The following is a 24,134-nucleotide window of genomic DNA, read 5'->3' as shown; positions in this document are numbered from 1 at the left end:
ATAAAATAAAGTAAATAAAAACAGCTAGGCATTATAGCATTTGTAAACTTATAAGTGAATAGACCCGGGCCCCATAGATTTCCGAAGTGGCATCTCTCATGAAAGTAAGCCTACGATGGATAGACAAATTACTCTTAGGCAATTGATAGAAAAGCGCATAGTTATGTGATATTCACGGAAATGACCATGTGTATATAGGCATTACGTCTGTAAGAAAATAGGTCGACTCATGCTAGAATCTATTACTATTACTCCATCCATCGACCACTATACAACATGCATCTAGAGTATTAAGTAAAACAGAGTAATGCTTGGAGAACGATGACATGATTTAGAAAAGGAGAATTCAATTAGTATGAACTAACCCCATCCTTTATCCTTAGTGGCAACAATAAAAAGACGTATCTTGTCCGTTTCTGTCACTGGGATATAGAAATCCGTTAGACTGGACACACTACAACGCACCTCTCTCACTGAAGAAAGATGAATCTATTTGGCCAAAGAAAATCAATAGATCAGAGAGATTTACGAAGCTATAATGATCATCCACATAAGAATCATATTTAGAATTCATAGAAGACTCAAATATTTATCACGAATAATCTTAATATAAACCCATAATTCATCGGATCCCAACAAATGCACCGCACAAAAGAATTACATTGGATAGATCAAAGCGAAGATGAGATGATCATTGTATTGAAGATCAAGAGAGAGAGAGAGAGAGATGGCCATCTAGGTACTAATTACGGACCCGTAGGTCTATCGTGAACTACTCCCACATTACCATGGGAGCAGCAAGGATGATGTGGCGCCCTCCGTGATCGATCACCCCTCCGACAGAGCACTATAACAAGGCTCTAGATGGGCATATAGCAGAACAGAGACTTGTAGTGGCGGAAAAGTGTTTTGGGAGGCTCTCTAGGATTTTTGGCATATATGTGAATTTATAGGCTAGAGAGAGGTTCCAGGAGGCAACCAAGGGGAGCACGAGGCAACACGACATGGCCTACCACCCTTGGACACGCCTGGTTAGCTTGTGCCTCCCTCGTGAGGCCTCTGGTCTCCTCCCTAAACTTCCAGGTCTTCTTTTGGTCCTGAAAAACATCAAAACGTTTTGTGGCAATTGGACTTCGTTTGGTACTGTAAACGTGAAAAGCCAAAGACATGCAGAAAAAAACAAGTGGTAGTGGGCACCGGGTCAATAGGTTAGTGCTTAAAACTAATATTAATTGGTAAATAAATTCCCAAAAAGTGTCTTAGAATGATATTATAATAGCATGGAACAATAAAAAAATATGTACTTTGGAGATGTATCATGCATCAAACCCACATAAAAGTATTATAAACATAGGAAAATATGATATAAATACTTCATAAATTGTCAATATGCTGGAGACGTATCAGGATGCTGAAGGGAAATTTATGCATTTTCCTAGTTTTCCCGGTTCTACTCGTGTCAAAATTCTTGGTGGGAGTGGATTATAAGTTTGATAGTCACACTATAAAGAGGGCTATCAGACAAGTAGCTAGATCATGTCATACTTGGAGCGCTCTAATATTTGTGTGTGATGCATCCTTCATTTTGGTTTATGTTTGGTTGGTTCTCTATGTGAGTATCTAGAGCTTGTTTTTACCTTCAAAATATCCCAAAGTTAGCAAAATGGTGTTCGTATGAGGGATTTACGTTGTTCTTGTGTTGGATGTTCTATGTACTTTGAAGGTTCTGGGGCTGCTCCGAGAAATGCACTTGGTCAGTCAAGAGCTCCTAAATCGGTCTAAAAAAGCTAGGAGTCCGGAACCCTAGTATTATTGAGTGCCCAAACACTTTGTGAATGTCACATGAGATCGTCGATGGGATTAAGTGGGTGGGGCCTATATATAGCTCGCTTTCCTGGTGAGAAGCTGGTTCCTAGATATGAGATTTTCCTGTTATTCGACCCCCAAGATCCTCCCTAAATCCCAGTCTCCAATCTAAGCAAGGGAAAGTAAACCATGGACCTAGCCGTTTGTCCCCTATCCAATTCATTTTGGCTCAGTTGCATAGAGTGCGATTTGTGCATAACTTTCTTTGATCTACATTGTTGCGTCGGTATGAAATTTCCATGTAGATTGGTTTGAGTGAGAGTCCAAGCACACGTTGCTCTTTTAGGCCATCACCTTCTACAAGTTTTGTTGTCGTTGGCTCAATAATCTCTTCGTGGAGCTTTCGAAGAGGCTCGAGTTATTTGTGAAGTGGTTCTAGAGTTCTCCATATTTGGAGTGGAGAAATAAGCTATCCATGGTGAACAGAGTGTCATTCTCTCAAGAATACAATGTCTCGAGATAGAGAGAGAGAGAGTCTACCTGAGGGCATCTAAATAGATATTATAACATTGGTATATTTGAACTCCATGAAATAGAGTTGTCATCTCTTGTCCCCTTCGTCTTGTGCAGGTTTTGAATTGCTTGCCAATTTCCTTGAATTGCAAATCATATTTACCATTTGGCATCGCGTTGTGTGCGTGGAAAGACTGATGCTAGTTTAATTAGCATATTTAGGACATTTGTTCACCTCCCCCTTCTCACCAGCCATCAGATAAGTGTCGGTGTCAAAACCGGCAAATCTTGGGAAGGGGGTCTCGAACTGTGGACCTTGAATCGATGGGTTGCAGGAAGAGAGGGGAGACAGTAGTTTAGCCAGGTTCGGGCCCTCCTATGGAGGTAATGCCCTATGTACTGCTTGATTGTATTGATGAAGATGATTACAGAGTTGATCTACCTTGAGATTGTATATGCTAAACCGTAGATGATTCAGCCTCCCTCATATAGGTAGGGGTCCCTCGTTTATATTGACACTAGGGTCCCTAGGGTTTACAAGATACCGACTATGATCGGGAATAGAGGAGCCAACATGTCCTTCTAAGCTTGGAGTACATGCCAATCTTCGGGATATTCCTTCCAAAGCACATGTCATCATCCAATATTGACAAACCGGCCACACAAGGACCCCAGAATCCCACACCCCCTCAATAGCCTCCGAACTAGCCTTGAAAGGCGATGTGTTTAGTCTTTGGCTGCTCCTCACATAGATAGTGATTAGCTTGCAAGGTGAGTTCCACCCCTGCTTGGCCGATTCTGATGTGCTCCCCTTCCTAGTAACCTGCACATTTTAAAACTCACATCCTTCTCAATGAAGGCATTTAAACGTCCATGTGTGAATGGCTCCCTATTTGGCAGGCTTTCCTGACGAAGGGACGCCTAGAACCGCGGCCGGGGCCGTGACTCAAGGGTCATGTCCTCTCGAGGAGATCGTGCCTCCATATTTACAGGGATACGAATAACTGCACAGGTTTTCCCACACGCGCAATGGCTTGATGATTTTTTGGAAGTAGGTGGCGGGGAAACCGGCACAGTAAAAGGGACCTTTGGTATTACAGTCCCTCAAAAGGAACAAAGATCCAAAGGTTTCACCACGTGCATCCTCAGCTTCTCTTGTCTCCTCCAAGCTCGAGCTCTCAGATCTGATCCCCTTTTTGCCCTTCCTTCCCCTCGCCGTCTTTGAGCCCATACCATGGCCGGCTCTCATAGCAAGCGGGAGATGTCGACCATCTTCGACGGGGACATCCGGGAGCTGAAGCACTCCGGATACCTATCCTCCGGTATTGCCCACAGAGTGGCAAAGGCTGGTCAAGTGATCCCGACTCCCAATTCGGGTGAGCGGGTAGTGTTTATCCCCCATTTTCTTCGAGGCCTAGGCTTTCCCCTTCACCCCTTCATCAGGGGTCTCATTTTCCATTATGGGCTAGATTTCCACGATCTTCCCCAACTCCTTTATGCATATTACCTCCTTCATCATCGTGTGCGAAGCTTTTTTGCAAGTTCAGCCGCATTTCAGGCTATGGATTAAGACATTCAATGTCAAACCAAAGTCTGTGAGCAACCAGCATGCAGATTGCGGTGGGGCGGTGATAAGAAACTCCCCAAGGTGATATGTCCGGAGGGCACCCTGATAGACACCATCAAGGGCTAGCAGAAGGAGTGGTTATAGATCACTGAACCAAGGGGGGTCAACTGGGCAGTGATGACCCACAGTATAGGGGATCAATCGTAGTCCTTTCGATAAGTAAGAGTGTCAAACCCAACGAGGAGCAGATGGATCTGACAAGTGGTTTTCAGCAAGGTAAAATCTGCATGCACTAAAATTGTCGGTAACAAGTGATTGTGTAGTGAGATGATTCGTAGCAAGCAACAAGTAACAAAAGTAGCAACAGTGTAGCAAAGTGGCCCAATCCTTTTTGTAGCAAGGGACAAGCCTGGACAAAGTCTTATAGGAGGAAAAACGCTCCCGAGGACACACGGGAATTTCTCTCATGCTAGTTTTCATCATGTTCATACGATACGCGTTCGTTACTTTGATAGTTTGATATGTGGGTGGACCAGCGCTTGGGTACTGCCCTTACTTGGACAAGCATCCCACTTATGATTAACCCCTCTCGCAAGCATCCGCAACTACAAAAGAAGAATTAATACAAAGTCTAACCATAGCATAAAAATAGTGGATCCAAATCAGCCCCTTATGAAGCAACGCATAAACCAGGGTTTAAGCTTTTGTCACTCTAGCAACCCATCATCTACTTACTACTTCCCAATTCCTTCCTCTAGGCCCAAATAATAGTGAAGTGTTATGTAGTCGACGTTCACATAATATCAGTAGAGGAAAAACAACATAAAACACATCAAAATATCGAACGAATACCAAATTCACATGACTACTATTAGCATGACTTATCCCATGTCCTCAGGAACAAAAGTAACTACTCACAAAGCATAATCATATTCATGATCAGAGTGGTAATGAGTAGCATCAAGGATCTGAACATAAACTCTTCCACCAAATAATCCAACTAGCATCAACTACAAAGAGTAATCAACACTACTAGCAACCTTACAAGTACCAATCGGAGTCGCGAGACGGAGATTGGTTACAAGTGATGAACTAGGGTTTGGAGATGAGATGGTGCTAATGAAGATGTTGATGGTGACGAGTCCCCTTCGATGAGAGGAGTGTTGGTGATGACGATGGCGACGATTTCCCCCTCCGGGAGGGAAGTTTCCCCGACAGGATCGTCCTGCCGGAGCTCCAGATTGGTTCTGCTCAAGTTCCGCCTCGTGGCGGCGGCGAATCCACGAAAAAGCTCCTCCATGATTTTTTCCCTAGACGAAAACCTTCATATAGCAAAAGAGGGGGGCAAGTGGGCCTGCAGTCTTCCCACAAGCCCTCATGGCACGGCCTGGGGGGTGGCCGCACCGTGCAGGCTTCTGGCCACCTGCACACCCCCCCCCCCCCGCCTCTGGGACTTCTTCGGCCCAGTATTTTTGATAAATCGGGAAAAAAATCCTCGTTGATTTTTACGGCGTTTGGAGTTGCACAGAATAGGTGTCTCAACTTTGCTCCACTTTCGGGCCAGAATTCCAATTGCCGGTATTCTCCCTCTTCATGTAAACCTTGCAAAATAAGAGAGAAAAGGCATAAGAATTGTACTGTGAAGTGAAATAACAGCCCAAGAAGCGATAAATATCAACATGAAAACATGATGCAAAATGGATGTATCAACTCCCCCAAGCTTAGGCCTCGCTTGTCCTCAAGCAAAAGCCTAGCTCAATAAATATGTCCACATGTTTAGGGAGAGAGGTGTCGACAAAACAAGATACGGACATGCATGCATCATGATCATGATCAGAACAGCAATACCAACATATAATCTCTCAGGCTAAAGTGATAATTCCTTCACATAGTAAAGCATGGATCAAGAACCTTACCGAGAAGTAACAACCGGTAGCCTTTAGTCATTGAAGCAATTGCAATTTATCACAACATCAGAAAGAGTCAAATAAGAGCTTGTAAAGCAAATCCACATACTCAATCATTCTTTCATTCTCTACAATTGCTACAACTCACGTGGTACTCATGAGATCAAAGTTTCAGCTGGACACAGAGAAAGATAGGGGCTTACAGTTTTGCCTCCCAACTGCTTACCTCAAGGGTAATGTCAACAAAAATAATTCATGAACACTTACCTCCAAGTTGACATATGAATATAGATATTTCCCAAGCATATGACGTTAACCAAGATAAAGGCGAGATGGGGAATTGGTGAAGATCACCATGACTCTTTCAAGGGCAAAAAGTAAAGGTACAAGATAGGCCCTTCGCAGAGGGAAGCAGATGTTGTCATGCGCTTTTGAGGTTTGGATGTGTGTCCTCTTAGTGCGGAGGAACGTCACTTTATATTGCCTCCTGTGATAAAGAACTTTATTATGCAGTGTGTCGCTTTTATGTCTTCCTCATCACATGTTCGTATAAAGCTTATTTTCCACACACTAATAGATCATACATATTAGAGAGCAATTTTTATTGCTTGCACCGATGACAACTTACTTGAGGGATCTTATTCAATCCATAGGTAGGTATGATGGACACTCATGGCAAAACTGGGTTGAAGGTTTATGGATGCACAAGTAGTATCTCTACTTGGTGCGGGAGGTTTTGGCTAATATGAGGTGGAAGCAATCGTCACATGCTAAGGGATCTCTAATCATATAACATTGTTCGGAGCCAAGCAAACACAATTCATTATGTTGTCTTCCTTGTCCAACATCTACTTCTAGCCATGCAATAGTTTAGTGAGTGTTCACAATCATAGATAGTGTCAGAGATGATATATTTATATGTGAACCTCTCCTTCTTTATCACTTCCTATTAATTGCAACAATGACCAAGGTCTGCGTTTGCCTACCCTCAACAAGTTTCATTCCTCATTCTTTTTATGTGTGAAGCCATCACTTCCCATAAGATCATTACATGATCTTTCATGCTTTTGTTCTATTCTCACTCTTTTGATCATGGCAAGAGGCAAAGCCCTTCAACTAAGACACTCTTTATTATATGGCTCACGAGCTCGAATACATCAGGGGTGACACAAAGCAAAACTCAAGACTAAAATACTAAGACTTTTAATCTACTGGAGAAAGAGAAAACTAAAAAGGAACAAACTAAAACAAAGGTAAAGGCAAAAGATGTGAAGGTGATACGATACCTGGGCAACTCCCCCATGCTTGGCACAAGCCAAGGGGATTGCCCATACCAATGCTCAATTGTCTTCCTTTGGTGGTGATGGTGGTGGAATTGTTGCAATCTTTGACTCCAAGAGGGCCATTAATCTTTGATTTATACCTTGGAGATTAGAGATATGTTTTTCCAACAAAACAACATCATGAGTGAGACAAGTATTGCGAGCACGAGTTGTTTCACAAAACCTCAAGAGTTCAATCAAAGATGGAGACAGTAGGTGGAGGTAAGGTTGGAGGAAATCCACTTATTCAACTTCTTCCTTGTTGAACACAGATTGCACTTGATCCCATGCCTGATCCTTCTCCTTAGCTTTGCCCTCGGTTTCATTAGGTAGCCTTTCCTTAGCCTCCATGACCTCCATCCTTTTAAGATCAGCATGAACTTCTCCATAGATTTGACGGAGATTGTTCTCCCCCACAGATTCCTGGAATGACATCTTGCTCTAAATCTGCGGCAGAAAACAAGCTCGAAACAAAAAACAGAGGAAATCTGCGTGATGCAGGGGTCAGACCAAATGGGAGTATATATAATGATTTTTTCCAGACCAGAAGGAGTACCCTGCATGAAAACGGAGTCCCGGAGGCGCACGAGGTAGCCACAAGCCCTCACGGTGCGGCCAGGGGGTGGGCCCGCGCCGTGTAGGCTTGTCGCCTCCTCACGCACTTTCCGGACTGCTTCCAATTTTTGTATTTTTTCAAATATTCCAAAACGGACAAAATTTCCTACTCGAAAAGTTTTGGACTCTGTTTTCTTACCAAATGACATACCTCTTCGTTTTCGAAGTCTGAAACAGGCTGATAAATGTCCCTTAGGTGTTCTGCCGGAGTTATGGTATTGATAATATTGCTTTCAACATTTATGGGAGTACAATTACCTTTTGTGTTGTTTCTCTGCCCATTTACCACTCTCGGACAATTACCTTTTGTGTTGTTGATCTTGATAGCACCGGAACGATATACTTCCTAAACAACATAGAGACCTTCCCATTTAGAGAGAAGCTTGCCTGCAAAGTATCTTAAACGAGAGTTATATAGCAAGACATAATCACCTACATTGAACTCACGCTTTTGTATCCTCTTATCATGCCATCTCTTGACCTTTTCTTTGAACAACTTGTCATTCTCATATGCCTGAGTTATCCACTCATCAAGCGAGCTAATGTCAAATAACCTCTTCTCACCGGCAAGTTTGAAATCAAAGTTGAGCTCTTTGATTGCCCAATAAGCTTTATGCTCTAGCTCAAGAGGTAAATGACATGCTTTACCGTACACCATTTTGTACGGAGACATGCCCATGGGATTCTTATAGGCAGGTCTATAAGCCCACAGTGCATCATCGAGCTTCTTAGACCAATTATTTCTAGACCTGTTGACAGTCTTTTGTAGAATTAGTTTAATCTCTCTATTGCTTAGCTCTACTTGACCACTGGACTGAGGGTGGTAGGGAGACGCAATTCTATGGTTGACATCGTACTTAGCAAGTGTTTTACGAAAAGCACCATGAATGAAGTGTGAACCACCGTCAATCATTAGATATCTAGGGACTCCAAAACTAGGGAAGATAACTTCTTTCAGCATCCTGATAGAGGTGTTGTGATAAGCACTACTAGTGGGGATAGCTTCTACCCACTTAGTGACATAATCAACAGCAACTAGGATATGAGTATACCCGCTGGATTTTGGAAAAGGTCCCATATAATCAAAGCCTCAAACATCAAATGGTTCAATGACAAGTGAATAGTTCATATGCATTTCCTGACGTTTGCTAATATTACATACTCTTTGACATTCGTCACAAGACAAGACAAACTTACGGGCATCCTTGAAGAGAGTGGGCCAATAGAAACCTGATTACAATACCTTGTGTGCAGTTCTGTCTCCCGCATGGTGTCCTCCGTAGGCCTTGGAGTGACACTTCTGTAGGATCTGTCCCTGTTCATGTTCAGGTACACAACGTCTAATAACACCATCTACTCCTTCCTTATAAAGGTGAGGATCATCCCAAAAGTAATATCTCAAGTCAAATAAGAATTTCTTCTTTTGCTGGTACGTGAAACTAGGTGGTATATATTTGGCAACGATATAGTTTGCATAATCAGCATTCCACGGTGCACTACGTGAAGCATTGATGACATTCACTTGCTCACCGGGAAAGCTATCATCAATAGGTTGTGGGTCATCAAGAACGTTCTCCAACCTAGACAAGTTATTTGCTACTGGGTTATCAGCACCCTTTCTGTCGACAACGTGCAAATCAAATTCTTGTAGCAAGAGAACCCATGTGATAAGTCTAGGTTTAGCGTCTTTCTTCTCCATGAGGTACTTAATAGCAGCATGATCAGTGTGAATAGTGACTTTGGAATCAACTATGTAAGACCTGAACTTTTCACATGCAAACACGACTGCTAAAAATTACTTCTCCGTAGTACCATAGTTTCTAAGGGCACTGTCTAGAGTTTTACTAGCGTAGTGAATGACATTCAACTTCTTATCAACACTTTCCCTAGAACAGCACCAACAACATAATCACTAGCATCACACATGATCTCAAAAGGTAAATTCCAATCAGGTGGTTGAACAACAGGTGCAGTTATCAAAGCCCTCTTAAGTATTTCAAAGGCTTCCTCACAATCATCGTCAAAAACAAAAGGAATATCCTTTTGAAAGAGATTGGTAAGAGGCCTAGAAATCTTAGAGAAGTCTTTAATGAACCTCCTATAGAAACAAGCATGACCAAGGAAACTTCTTATACCTTTGATATCTGTGGAGTATGGCATTTTCTTGATTGCATCAACCTTAGCCTTATCGACTTCGATACCTCTTTCAGAAATTTGATGTCCTAAGACGATGCCTTCATTAACCATAAAGAGGCACTTTTCCCAATTCAAGACAAGATTGGTGTCTTTACATCTCTGTAAGACTCGATCAAGGTTGTTGAGGCAATCATCAAAGGAAGACCCGTAAATGGAAAAGCCATCCATGAAAACCTCAACAATCTTTTCACGAAAGTCACAGAATATAGCGATCATACATCTTTGAAAGGTGGGAGGTGCATTACATAAGCCAAAAGGCATACGTCTATAAGAAAAGGTAACGAAAGGGCAGGTGAAAGTGGTTTTCTCCTGATCAGATTGTGCAACTAGTATTTGGGAGAAACCAGAATAACCGTCTAGAAAGCAGAAGTGTGTGTGTTTGGACAACCTTTCTAGCATTTGGTCGATAAAAGGCAAAGGGTAATGATCTTTTCGAGTGGCTTTATTCAGTTTCCTAAAATCGATCACCATCCTATAGCCAGTAATAATCCTCTGTGGGATCAATTCATCCTTATCATTAGGCACAACGGTAATGCCTCCCTTCTTAGGGACGCAATTGTGACGCCCTCGGTTTAATCGTACGCTAATCACACACGCAAATGCGTAAGATCAAACCCAAGGACTCACGGGAAGATATCACAACACAACTCTAGACACAAATAAAACAATATCAGCTTCATATTACAAGCCAGGGGCCTTGAGGGCTAGAATACAGAAGCTCGATAAACACACGAGTCAGCGGAAGCAACAAATATCTGAGTACACACATAACATGGGGTGCCTTAGAGAAGGCTAGCACAAAAGAAAACACGATCGAACGAGGCGAGGCCTCCTGCCTGGGAACCTCCTAAACTACTCCTGGTCTTCAGCGGCCTCCACGAAGATGACACCAACGGGATGACAGACATCGACAGGAAACTCCACTCCTTGGCTCCATCATCTGGTCGCAGCAACGGATCAAGGGGACAAAGGGGCGAGCAAAGCAGCTGTGAGTACTCATCCAAAGTACTCGCAAGTCTTACATCAGAACTATTCTAAATATGCATCAGTATCAAAGGAGGGGGGTTTTATATGTGGACTGACTGCAGCAATGCGAGAATAGAGAGAGAAGGCCTAGTCCTATCGAAGACTAGCATGTTCAGGGTCTTGCAGCAAAAGACGAGAGTAGAACAAGGGGTGAAACATTAATAGTCATATTGTTGAAGCATTATTAAAGTGGGGTCACGCCTAAAGATCCTCCCTCGACTCCCTACGAGGAAGCAATCCCGAGGCAAATTAATTCCAATTAAGTAACAATTGTAGTTGTATAAGATCGGGGCACAACTCCAAGTCGTCCTGTAACCGTGGACACGGCTATTCGAATAGTTAATTTTCATCCCTGTAGGGGTGCACCACATGTCCCGTCACGCTCGATAACACTCTCGTCGGACACACTTTTCTGGGTCCTGCCCGGCCTCGGAATATCGACACGTCGCAGCCCCACCTAAGACAAATCAGAGAGGCCAGCCGCTGGTCTAACTCCTAAGCACAAAGGGTTCGTGGGCCTAGTTCCCCTTCGCGCTCCTGCACGTGGCGTGGGCGGCCGACGTCAGTCCTAGCATCCCTTAATCACAAGAGCAATGCATTTCGGGACCACTCGGGCGCGCGCCGCTACATTTCTCACATCTGAAAAGAGCGACGCCGAGTACCCAGAATTCTTCCCGCGTAGCCGCTAGTGCGAAAAGGTCTCCGACCAACCCAGATCAAATACCCAAATCCATTAACATTTTAATTAGGCCATCAACACAGTCTCACGGGAATCCACCTGTCTTACAACTAATCACCAATGATCCCAGTAACATGGTCGAGTAACTGTGTGGATGTAACATCGGGGGGAATCCGAGGTATCACCCTCGTTGGATTCCGAACGATGTATCCATCAAAGTGGGCTTAGAGGAATCACCCTCGGGGGTCCCACACTTGAGGGGTTGTACGACAGAGGCATCGTCGGGAATGGTGAAAGAGGAATCACCCTCGATAACCACGACCGACTAGCTATACTACAGAGATATCATCAGGAGTACTTAGCGAGGTGTCGCCCTCGATACTCGATAGTATCTCTGTAGCGTCGTACAACTAAGGGGGTGTATGTGTTGTGTCGGGTCTGGCTCGTCGATTAGGGATCGAGATTTGAAAACAAGCGGGGCAACTGAACTACGGGGTCAGAGGGGATGACTGCTCCACCTGTACTAAGCATATTAAAGGTACAGGACTGAAAGTAGAAGTTCATCAAAAATAGGCTATGCATCAGATATAGGAGCTAACTACTACAGTAGAAAAATACTAATGCAAGCGGTAGGAAGAAAGACATAGGCGATATAGGAATGATCGAGGAGGGGTTTGCTTGCCTTGCTGCTCTGCGGCAAAGGACTGATCGGCAGGGTCGTAGATGTACCCGGCAACAGCGTAAGTCTCAGGGTCTACCGCTAAGAAGAGGGGGAAGAAACAATAAATAATAGCAACGGTGCAACACAAAGCATGACATGGCAAGATGCAGGCTAGACATGAGCTAACGCAGCAACATCCATCATAGACGGGTCGGAAGAATATCTGACGATATTTTCCGGGTCTCGGGCTACTACCGGACAGACTCGAAACGATGGAAATGTTCCATGTTTTCTATGCTAGGGACGCGTGACAGACGAATGGACCACGTATCCGGGTTCGTCTCGTTCTGCTAATCAACTTTCATGTTGAAAATATTTTGATCAGACTTACGGATTATTTTATATTAATTTTTAAAGTTTTATTCAATAATTAGGAATTAAAAACATATTTAAATAATTTAATAAACTGCTATTGTGACATCAGCATGATGTCATGCTGACATCAGCAGTTGACTGGTCAACTCACCAGTGGGTCCCGAACGTCATAGGCACAAGTTTTAATTAAAATTAAATATTAAGTAATCACATTAATTTAATGGGGGGCCCATGTGTCATACTCTAATTATTCTAATTATCCAATTAAATAATTAACAAATATATCTATTTATTTATTTAATAAAAACATTATATTTATATTTATATTTTAATTTTCACATTTACTCAAAAGAGGGTGTGGGGCCTCCCTGTCATAGACAGCGGTGTGCGTTGGCCCCACCGGTAAGTGGCTTTTAGGCCAAATACACATTTTTACTCACACATACATATACAAACAAATAACATATTCTCCATACACCTATATAGGCAAATACATACATCGTGCATCTCATACATATAAAATACGTACGACGTTGTTATACATACAAACATTCGCAATACAACATTTATTTTTGTTTCTCTCACATCTCACATATCACATCTGTGTGTTAACACATAACTTCACAAAGAGAGAGAGAGAGAGAGAGAGAGAGAGAGAGAGAGAGCTACATCTCCACGATCAACTACACGAACCTAACGGCGTCGGATCGGAGTGCCGTCTGCCGGAACGGAACCGGGACGGCGCGAGGAAGACGATGGTGGGAGGAGCCCGAGGAGGGGCTCACCGACGTTGACGAGAGGGCCCAGTGAAGCCGGAGTTCTCGTGAGGCGAAGGTGACGGCGAGGAGGAGGACGATGCGGTGACGGTGGTGACGGTGGTGTCGGTGAAGACGTGCCGGCGAGGTCGTGCCGAGAGGGGCCCCGGTGAGGAGGGCCCCCGGAATGGAACCGCCGACGGGGAGCTCCGGCCGGCGCGGGGTTTCCGGGGGTTGGGGCCGATGGGGAACCGGGAGGGCTCGGCCGGCGGGGATCCTCGGGTTGAGGCTCGAGAGGGAGCCGGAGGGGGCCGCCGGCGGGAGGACCTGGATCGGCAGGGGCTGGTAGGTGGTGGTAGGGAGCGATGGGGGAGAGGGTAGTGCTCGTGGGTGGGGCTCTCGGTAGGCACGAGAGGCAGGGCGAGCGAGGTGGGTGCTTTCGATCTGGGGGGTCGCCGGGAATCAGGATAGGGGGGGTTACCGAGAGAGAGAGGAAGGTTCCTCATGGGGGAGAGAGCGGGGTGCATGGCGCGGGAGTTGGTGGGGAGCCGTCAGTGGGGTGGGGCCCCCGCCGAGCGGTGGGTGGGTTGGAGCCCTTGGCGGCGGGGGCGGCCAGGGAAGCGGGGGGGGGGGAGCTTCGCTCGCTCGCTAGGGTTTGGCGCTTGTGGCCGGCTGGGCCACTTTGGCCCAGTCGGCTAGGGGGATCGGTTGCTCTTTTTTATTATTATTTCTAATTCTTTTTATTACCTAATTTTATTTTCTTTCTTTTATAATTTATTATATATACTTTTAATCCTTTCTTTTTATTTAATTCTTTTCAGTTACTATATTTCTTTACTCTATTTTATTTAAAGCTCCACTTCTAACGATATTGGGATTACTAATATTTCCAAAAGTGCCTGATTCATTTTTATACTTCGCTAGGTAGTCTTTATAACTCCCCGACATTATTATTTTAACAAACGAATTATTTTCTCGTTTGACTTAATCTCAAAGCTCGAATTTTGATTCGGTTTCAACCAACATGACAACGTTGATATAATCCACGATGACGTGGCATCATTAGCGCGGGATCACTGACGCTTAATTACAATCATCACTGTAGCAACAGTCGAGGATGTCACAATTCTCCCCTACTAATAAGAATTCTCGTCCCGAGAATTAAGAGGTAGAAAGAAAGAGCTCGGGGTATTCATCACGAAGATGATCCTCGCGTTCCCAAGTGGCTTCATCTTCAGAATGATTTGATCACGGCACCTTAAGGAACTTGGTGACTTTGCGACGAGTCTTACGTTCAGGTTGGTCGAGAATGCGGACCGGATGCTCTTTACAAGAGAGGTCTTGTTACATCTCAAGCATACCATGATCCACTACTCGAATGGGATCCTTGAAGCAGCGACAGAGCTGAGAAACATGGAAGACATCGTGAACCTGAGAAAGGTTCGCCGGCAGTTCCAATTGATAAGCCACTCTTCCACGCCTTTCAAGAACAGCGAAAGGACCAATATAACGAGGAGCTAACTTGCCCTTTATTACAAAACGGTGTGCGCCCCTCATTAGTGTGACATGAAGATATGCCCTTTCGCCAGGTTGATAGACCATACCCTGATGATGACGGTCATACTGACTCTTCTGACGAGACTGAGCAACCTTCAGATTTGCATGAATAATGCGGACTATATCTTCAGCATGTTGGAAATCATATGGGCTGAAGAGTGATCGGTGCATTGAACGATGGCTCTGGAATTCCATACGAAGCCAAGTGTAAAGGATACCATGGAGTCAAGGATATACAGGAGAGTCAGGTTTCAATCCTATGGAACTTTGGGTTATGGGTCCACCATGTGGGTCGGGAGTACGTAGAGGGGTGACATCTTGTACGGTATTGGTAGCAAGACATGTCAGAGGATAACCTGTCAGTTATTTCGGTAACAACATCGGTACCAAGGGCGGGGGACGAATAGAACCATCTTCCTGCTCGTTACAACGAGGCGGACCAATAGGCAGCGTTCTCGTCCACCGGCGGCTACCGGGATGTCATCCACAATAGTAACAGGATCTTACTAACACAGTTGTATACCGAGAATTTTACCTAAGCAGGGAATTAACACTGCTTAGATAAGTTATGCCACAAGAAAGGTCAAACAGATCAATGGGAAGGCAAAATGTGTTCACACACACAAGTATTAGAGTATACCATTCCCGAGGAAAACATAGAGTATGGTATACATGATAGGTCATTAAGTGCCTATCCATCTGGATAAAGAGGCAAGAAGAATCATGATGTTTACCCATACCAAACGGTTTGGATAATTGACCAGGAACAATTTAGCATCGCGCTTCCAATGTTCCTGTTGAAAATTGGAGTACCACATCCATGCTTCGAGGTAGCATCGACACGGTCATCCGATAAAGGTCACACAAATGGCCGCACAAAGAGGATTCATGAGGGTCAACTTATGAAATAAGTCATATAGTTTCCACATGAAAGGATGGCAAATCTTACATATGGGAGAGTTTATAACAATAGGTCCTTCGGCCCAGTGTACCAAACAAGACATCACCGTACCGGTTACATAAAGGCCAAAGTTATAATTATTGGAAAATGTTCCAACCATCATATATGCCCGAGATTCATATCTAATAGGTGTAGGGACACCTCAGACTCAAGATGTCCGAGAAGAAAAGATGATGATGCAGGATTCTCAGAATATGAACTACACAAGCAATCCTTAAATCATGAGTTCGACTTTAAGACATATGAACACGATATCAAGACATTCGTGCCCATGTGAAATTATTGTCTCAAAATGCAACTGGGTCTCATTTGGGAACCATCATCGAGGATGACAAGGTTCCATGTGTAAGTCTGGATCAGCTCTTATGAAAGAACTTATTTTCCTTGATCAAATCAGTCAGTACTTTGGCGTGCTAAGAGAAATTATATGGAGTGAAGATAGTAAATCTTCAAAACATATAACACTTTGCACAGGCGTGAATGATTTGGTATTTCCCAAGAGGAAGCGAAACAAAACTTTCACATATTCACAGCGGAAAGAGTGCACATGAACTTTGGGAAAACACTTATTATATCAAACATATCCTCCATGAGCTAGGCACAAAGATAGTGCTTTCAAAAGCTTCATCATGAACCATGGATAACTTGAGGGTGCGGCCGATGGGCTCAGCAACAATCCCTCAAGATTTTGACAGGGATGAATTTCCAAAATTATAATATCAAGGAGATAGCATTTGTCAAGTCAAATGGTATAATGTCGCATGTTCGACGGATCAACAACAATTAAACATTGGTCAAAGGATGCGCCCGGAATACGGACGCAGTAGCACAACCAATGTCAAAAATGATGAGTCATCACCCAACACATTAAAATTGAAACAATCAGTTGTTAACCTCAAGGCAATAGGGTTTCGAGAAGTATTGGAATCACACATCAGAGTTCACTTGTCGGTATACCGGTTAGAAACAACACGGGACCAAGAAATGAATGGTGATGGCGAGAAGTATTACTATGTCAAGGATTCTTAAGAGGTGCAATGATGCTCACAACATTCTTGAGAGAAAAGATAGTAATACTCCAAGGTAGAAGATAACATAAGCTGAACTAGCAAGGAACTCAAGGGACAACACAAAACATGAACACGTTTGTGTTGGAGGGAAGGCAAAAGGTTGCCGATGAAAACACAAACCATCGAGGGGCAAGGATGGTGTTTTATCATCATGGATTCAATTGATACCCTGCAAGAACTCAGAATGATGATGATGATCACGACACTGTTGTCGAGAAACTTCACGAAGATGTAATCGTTCAGCGACGACATCAAGCAAGGGAATGATGAAGCAAGAGGTTGTCGGAATCACAGATAAGGCTGCTAGCTTAGAATTGAAATTGCCATTCAGAACAACCAACAAAATGTTGAAAACTTGATGCAAGCTTAACACACAGTTGGAATTGTGTTCCAGGGATGAAGGGTATAGATAGCATGGTCGAGCTCCAACGTGACGATGATGTAGCTTAACAGCTTGGAATGACATGATCGAGTACAAACTCGTAAACAAGGAGGATTATGAAAAGTTGTTGAATCGCAATGCATACTCGATTCGGTTATCGATGTACTCGCGTGTCCAACACCTCAAACACGAGGAAACTACAATTAATGAAAATAGCATAGTTGATGAGGAGCTCATAAGAAGTTATATAGCTCCGTGATATCCTCGAGCTACAAGGAATAATACACGGAGGTAGATCAACTTTAAGGTTTGGACCGGTGTGTTGATGTGAAGAAGACAAATACTTTAACTCGTCTGAGAATGAAATCAAGGTAGGACAACATGGTCGGAACGATGATTGTAAAGGAACAGGCCACCAATACCAGATTTAAACCACAGAATGAATGATTATTGATACGAGAAGTCTATATGATAGGATCAATGTCGTTTCCATGGGCATGAACACAAAGTTCAAGGTCGACTCCCACTTCATCAATGCATCACCTGCCATTTACTCCTCGCTCTTGATCAAGTATAGCTTTGAAAGAACATTTGGCAAAACACCAGAAGAGCAAGACTAGTGAAAACTCTTCGGGTCATATTGATTTAGGAAGGCACAGGTTCAGCCCATCGGGGCATCATAGGAACATATACCACAAACTTCAAGAGTAAATAACACATGCTTGAAGGGCATGGCTGACAAATCGAATGGTACAACTTATAAAAGGGGGAAGACACAATTTACCAATGGCATCATGTGTCAGGGGAAACAATCACAAGAATTTTCTAAAGCAAAAGATGCCGTTGGATAATAACCCAGGATGAGTCTGACAATCCACAAAGGACCTGATGTGGGTATCGGTACTCAATTAGAGGGAGACAGGACGCAATGCATTAGTTAATAGAACGTCTGAAAAATATTGATATTTAATTACCAACGGAATTAGGATTTCCAGGTTGCTGTATCATAATCAGATGCTCTGATCAAATACAAGTAAGTTGAATAGATTTAGATAGACAATCAATAAAAATTGATTGTCGGGAACCAGATCTATTTGAAAGGACGTCTGAGTCGGAAAGAAAATTCATAAGTATCCTCACATGATTGTGTTCATTCACACACAGGATGAGTCAATAAGATCATAGGAAAATCACAAAGGATTTTAATGAATGCTGCTAGACATATGGTTTTAACCATAATGCAAGTAGGTGAGAAAAGCCAAGAGCAATAGGCTACGGAGGATTTCGGAAGACCGAATAGTAACTCGAAGAACTTTTGAAACCCATGACAACTGATGATGGATGAATCCCCGATAAGATAATTCGTTGCATCTCGTAAAACAAGAGCAATTATAAAAGAAGGTATGAACGACATTTGCATGTAGTCATCCATAGTGGTTGACGAAGGAAGGGAAATCGCAAGAGCGATGGGCACAAGTTCTCGAGAGAAAGCATCGGAGAATATCATCGGAGTCTCCTGACAAATCGAGTCATTATCGGGAATGAGGGACTCTTCAGAAGGAAGTATTTACGAGAACCTAATGTTAGAGTTAGTAAAATCTTTAACCCGAAAGAGAAGAGAGAGTAGAGCCCAGAGTATAGGAAAGGAGTAAAAGATACTAATACCACCCAATTGAGATGTGGGCCCGTAAGCCACAACATCAGTGTTAGTAAAGTTTTTCAAACACTAGACTCAACTTCGACCAAGGAGTTGGAAAGGGGGCTACCTACAGGCAGTCGGCTCTGATACCAACTTGTGACGCCGTCGGTTTAATCATACGCTAATCATACACGCAAATGCGTAAGATCAAACCCAAGGACTCACGGGAAGATATCACAACACAACTCTAGACACAAATAAAACAATATCAGCTTCATATTACAAGCCAGGGGCCTTGAGGGCTAGAATACAGAAGCTCGATAAACACACGAGTCAGCGGAAGCAACAAATATCTGAGTACACACATAACATGGGGTGCCTTAGAGAAGGCTAGCACAAAAGAAAACACGATCGAACGAGGCGAGGCCTCCTGCCTGGGAACCTCCTAAACTACTCCTGGTCTTCAGCGGCCTCCAAGAAGATGACACCAACGGGATGACAGACATCGGCAGGAAACTCCACTCCTTGGCTCCATCATCTGGTCGCAACAACGGATCAAGGGGACAAAGGGGGAGCAAAGCAGCGGTGAGTACTCATCCAAAGTACTCGCAAGTCTTACATCAGAACTATTCTAAATATGCATCAGTATCAGAGGAGGGGGGGTGTTATATGTGGACTGACTGCAGCAATGCGAGAATAGAGAGAGAAGGCCTAGTCCTATCGAAGACTAGCATCTTCAGGGTCTTGCAGCAAAAGACGAGAGTCGAACAAGGGGTGAAACATTAATAGTCATATTGTTGCAGCATTATTAAAGTGAGGTCACGCCTAAAGATCCTCCCTCGTCTCCCTGCGAGGAAGCAATCCCGAGGCAAACTAATTCCAGTTAAGTAACAATTGTAGTTGTATAAGATCGGGGCACAACTCCAAGTCGTCCTGTAACCGTGGACACGGCTATTCGAATAGTTAATTTTCATCCCTGCAGGGGTACACCACATGTCCCGTCACGCTCGATAACACTCTGGCCGGACACACTTTTCTGGGTCCTGCCCGGCCTCTGAATATCGACACGTTGCAGCCCCACCTAAGACAAATCAGAGAGGCCAGCCGCCGGTCTAACTCCTAAGCACAAAGGGTTCGTGGGCCCAGTTCCCCTTCGCGCTCCTGCACGTGGCGTGGGCGGCCGACGTCAGTCCTAGCATCCCTTAATCACAAGAGTGATGCATCTCGGGACCACTCGGGCGCGCGCCGCTACATTGCTCACATCTGAAAAGCTTCGGCTAATACCGTGACGCCGAGTACCCATAATTCTTCCCGCGTAACCGGTTAGTGTGAAAAGGTTTCCGACCAACCAAGATCAAATACCCAAATCCATTAACATTTTAATTAGGCCATCAACACAGTCTCACGGGAATCCACCCGTCTTACAACTAATCACCAATGATCCCAGTAACATAGTTGAGTAACTGTGTGGTTATAACATCGGGGGGAATCTGAGGTATCACCCTCGTTGGATTCCGAACGATGTATCCATCAAGGTGGGCTTAGAGGAATCACCCTCGGGGGTCCCACACTTGAGGGGTTGTACGACAGAGGCATCGTCGGGAATGGTGAAAGAGGAATCACCCTCGATAACCACGACCGACTAGCTATACTACAGAGATATCGTCAGGAGTACTTAGCGAGGTGTCACCCTCGGTACTCGATAGTATCTCTGTAGCGTCGTACAACTAAGGGGTGTATGTGCTGTGTCGGGTGTGGCTCGTCGATTAGGGATCGAGATTTGAAAACAAACGGGGCAACTGAACTACGGGGTCAGAGGGGATGACTGCTCCACCTATACTAAGCATATTAAAGGTACAGGACTAAAAGTAGCAGTTCATCAAAAATAGGCTATGCATCAGATATAGGAGCTAACTACAACAGTAGCAAAATACTAATGCAAGCAGTAGGAAGAAAGACATAGGTGATATAGGAATGATCAAGGAGGGGTTTGCTTGCCATGCTGCTCTGCGGCAAAGGACTGATCGGCAGGGTGGTAGATGTACCCGGCAGCAGCGTCAGTCTCGGGGTCTATCAGTAAGAAGAGGGGGACGAAACAATAAATAATAGCAACGGTGCAACACAAAGCATGACATGGCAAGATGCAGGCTAGACATGAGCTAACGCAGCAACATCCGTCATAGACGAGTCGGATGAATATCTGACGATATTTTCCGGGTCTCGGGCTACTACCGGACAGACTGGAAACGATGGAAATGTTCCATGTTTGCTATGCTAGGGACGCGTGACAAATGAATGGACCGCGTATCCGGGTTCGTCTCGTTGTGCTGATCAACTTTCATGTTGAAAATATTTTGATCTCACTTACGGATTATTTTATATTAATTTTAAAAGTTTTATTCAATAATTAGGAATTAAAAACAGATTTAAACAATTTAATAAAATGCTATTGTGACATCAGCATGATGTCATGTTGACATCAGCAGTTGACTCGTCAAGTGACCAGTGGGTCTCGAACGTCATAGGCACAGGTTTTAATTAAAATTAAATATTAATTAATCAGATTAATTTAATGGGGGACCCACATGTCATACTCTAATTATTCTAATTATTCAATTCAATAATTAACTAATATATCTATTTATTTATTTAATAAAAACATTATTTTTATATTTATATTTTAATTTTTCACATTTACTCAAAAGAGGGTGTGGGGCCGCCCTGTCATAGACAGCGGGGTGCGTTGGCCCCACCGGTAAGTGGCTTTTAGGCCAAATACACATTTTTACTCACACATACATATACAAACAAATAACATATTCTCCATACACCTATATACGCAAATACATACATCGTGCATCTCATACATATAAAATACGTACGATGTTGTTATGCATACATACATTCGCAATACAACATTTCTTTTTATTTCTCTCACATCTCACATCTCACATCTCTTTGTTAACACAGAACTTCACAAAGAGAGAGAGAGAGAGAGAGCTACATCTCCACGTTCTCCTACACGAACCTAACGGCGTCAGATCGGAGTGCCGTTTGCTGGAACGGAACCGGGACGGCGCGAGGAAGACGATGGTGGGAGGAGCCCGAGGAGAGGCTCACCGACGTTGACGAGAGGGCCCAGTGAAGCTGTAGTTCTCGTGAGGCGAAGGTGACAGCGAGGAAGAGGACGATGCGGTGACGGTGGTGACGGTGGTGCCGGTCAAGACATGCCGGCGAGGTCGTGCCGAGAGGGGCCCCGGTGAGGAGGGCCCCCGGAATGGAACCGTCGACTGGGAGCTCCGGCCGGCGTGGGGGTTCCGGGGGTTGGGGCCGATGGGGAACCGGGAGGGCTCGGCCGACGGGGCTCCTGGGGTTGAGGCTCGGGAGGGAGCCGGAGGGGGCCGCCGGCAGGAGGACCTGGATCGGCAGGGGCTGGTAGGTGGTGGTAGGTAGCGATGGGGGAGAGGGTAGTGCTCGCGGGTGGGGCTCTCGGTAGGCACGAGAGGCAGGGCGAGCGGGGTGGGTGCGTTCGATCTGGGGGGTCGTTGGGAATCGGGACAGCGGGGTTACCGAGAGAGAGAGGAAGGTTCCTCGTGGTGGAGAGAGCGGTGTGCCTGGCGCAGGAGTTGGTGGGGAGCCGTCGGTGGGGTGGGGCCCCCGCCGAGCGGTGGGTAGGTTGGAGCCCCTGGCGGCGGCAGCAGCCAGGGAAGCGGGGGGGAGCTTCGCTCGCTGGCTAGGGTTTGGCGCTTGTGGTCGGCTGGGCCACTTTGGCCCAGTCAGCCACGGGGGATCGGTTGCTCTTTTTTTTCTAATTTTTTTTATTACCTAGTTTTATTTTCTTTCTTTCATAGTTTATTATATATACTTTTAATCCTTTATTTTTATTTAATTCTTTTCAGTTACTATATTTCTTTACTCTATTTTATTTAAAGCTCCACTTCTAAATATATTGGGATTACCAATATTTCCAAAAGTGTGTGATTCATTTTTAATATTCGCTAGGTAATCTTTATAACTCCCCGACGTTATTATTTTAACAAACGAATTCTTTTCTCGTTTGACTTAATCTCAAAGCTCGAATTTTGATTCGGTTTCAACCAACATGACAACGTTGATATAATCCACGATGACGTTGCATCATTAGCGCGGGATCACTGTTGCTTAATTACAATCATCACTGTAGCAACAGTCGAGGATGTCAGAGCAATGCACCGGACTCACCAAATCGCTGTGAACAACAGGATAAATGATACCTGCTTCCAGGAGCTTTAGTATTTCTTTTCTCACTACTTCTTTCATCTTAGGATTTAATCTCCTTTGATGATCAGCAACTGGTTTGAAGTCAGGATCAGTTTTAATCTTGTGCTGGCATAGGGTAGGACTAATGCCCTTAAGATCATCAAGAGTATATTCAATAGCAGCACGGTGCTTCCTCAGAGTTTTTAGTAACTTCTTTTCTTCATGCTCTGAGAGGCTAGCACTAATAATAACAGGATATATCTCTTTTTCATCAAGATAGGCATACTTAAGAGTATCAGGCAACTGTTTAAGCTCGAACGTAGGATCACCCTTTGGTGGAGGTGGATCCCCAAGCAGTTCAACACGCAAATTATTCTTAAGGATAGGATATTGTTCTAAAACAACTCTATCTATCTCATCCCTTTCATCCATATGCATATCATTTTCATGCTCAAGGAAGTATTGCTCTAAGGGATCAATAGGAGGTACGGCAATAGAAGCTAAGGCAATAGTTTCATCCTTACTAGGCAACTCCTTTTCATGAGGTTGTCTACCAAACTTCGAGAAGTTGAACTCATGTGACACGCCTTCAAAGCCAACAGTGACAGTTTGCTTCTCACAATCAATATGAGCATTGACGGTATTGAGGAAAGGTCTACCAAATATGATGGGACAAAAGCTATCTTGTGCGGTAGCAAGAATGAGGAAATCAGCAGGATACTTCGTTTTACCACACAAGACTTCAATATCCCTAACAATTCCCACACAACAGATAGTATCTCTATTGCCAAGCTGAATAGTGACATCTATAGGTTCTATCTCAACAGGTGCAATCTCAAATTTGATTTCATCGTATAAGGATTG

This window comes from Hordeum vulgare, chromosome 6H, assembly GCF_904849725.1.
Source record: "Hordeum vulgare subsp. vulgare chromosome 6H, MorexV3_pseudomolecules_assembly, whole genome shotgun sequence".
NCBI lineage: Eukaryota > Viridiplantae > Streptophyta > Magnoliopsida > Poales > Poaceae > Hordeum > Hordeum vulgare.
Note: the sequence above shows the minus strand (reverse complement) of the source record.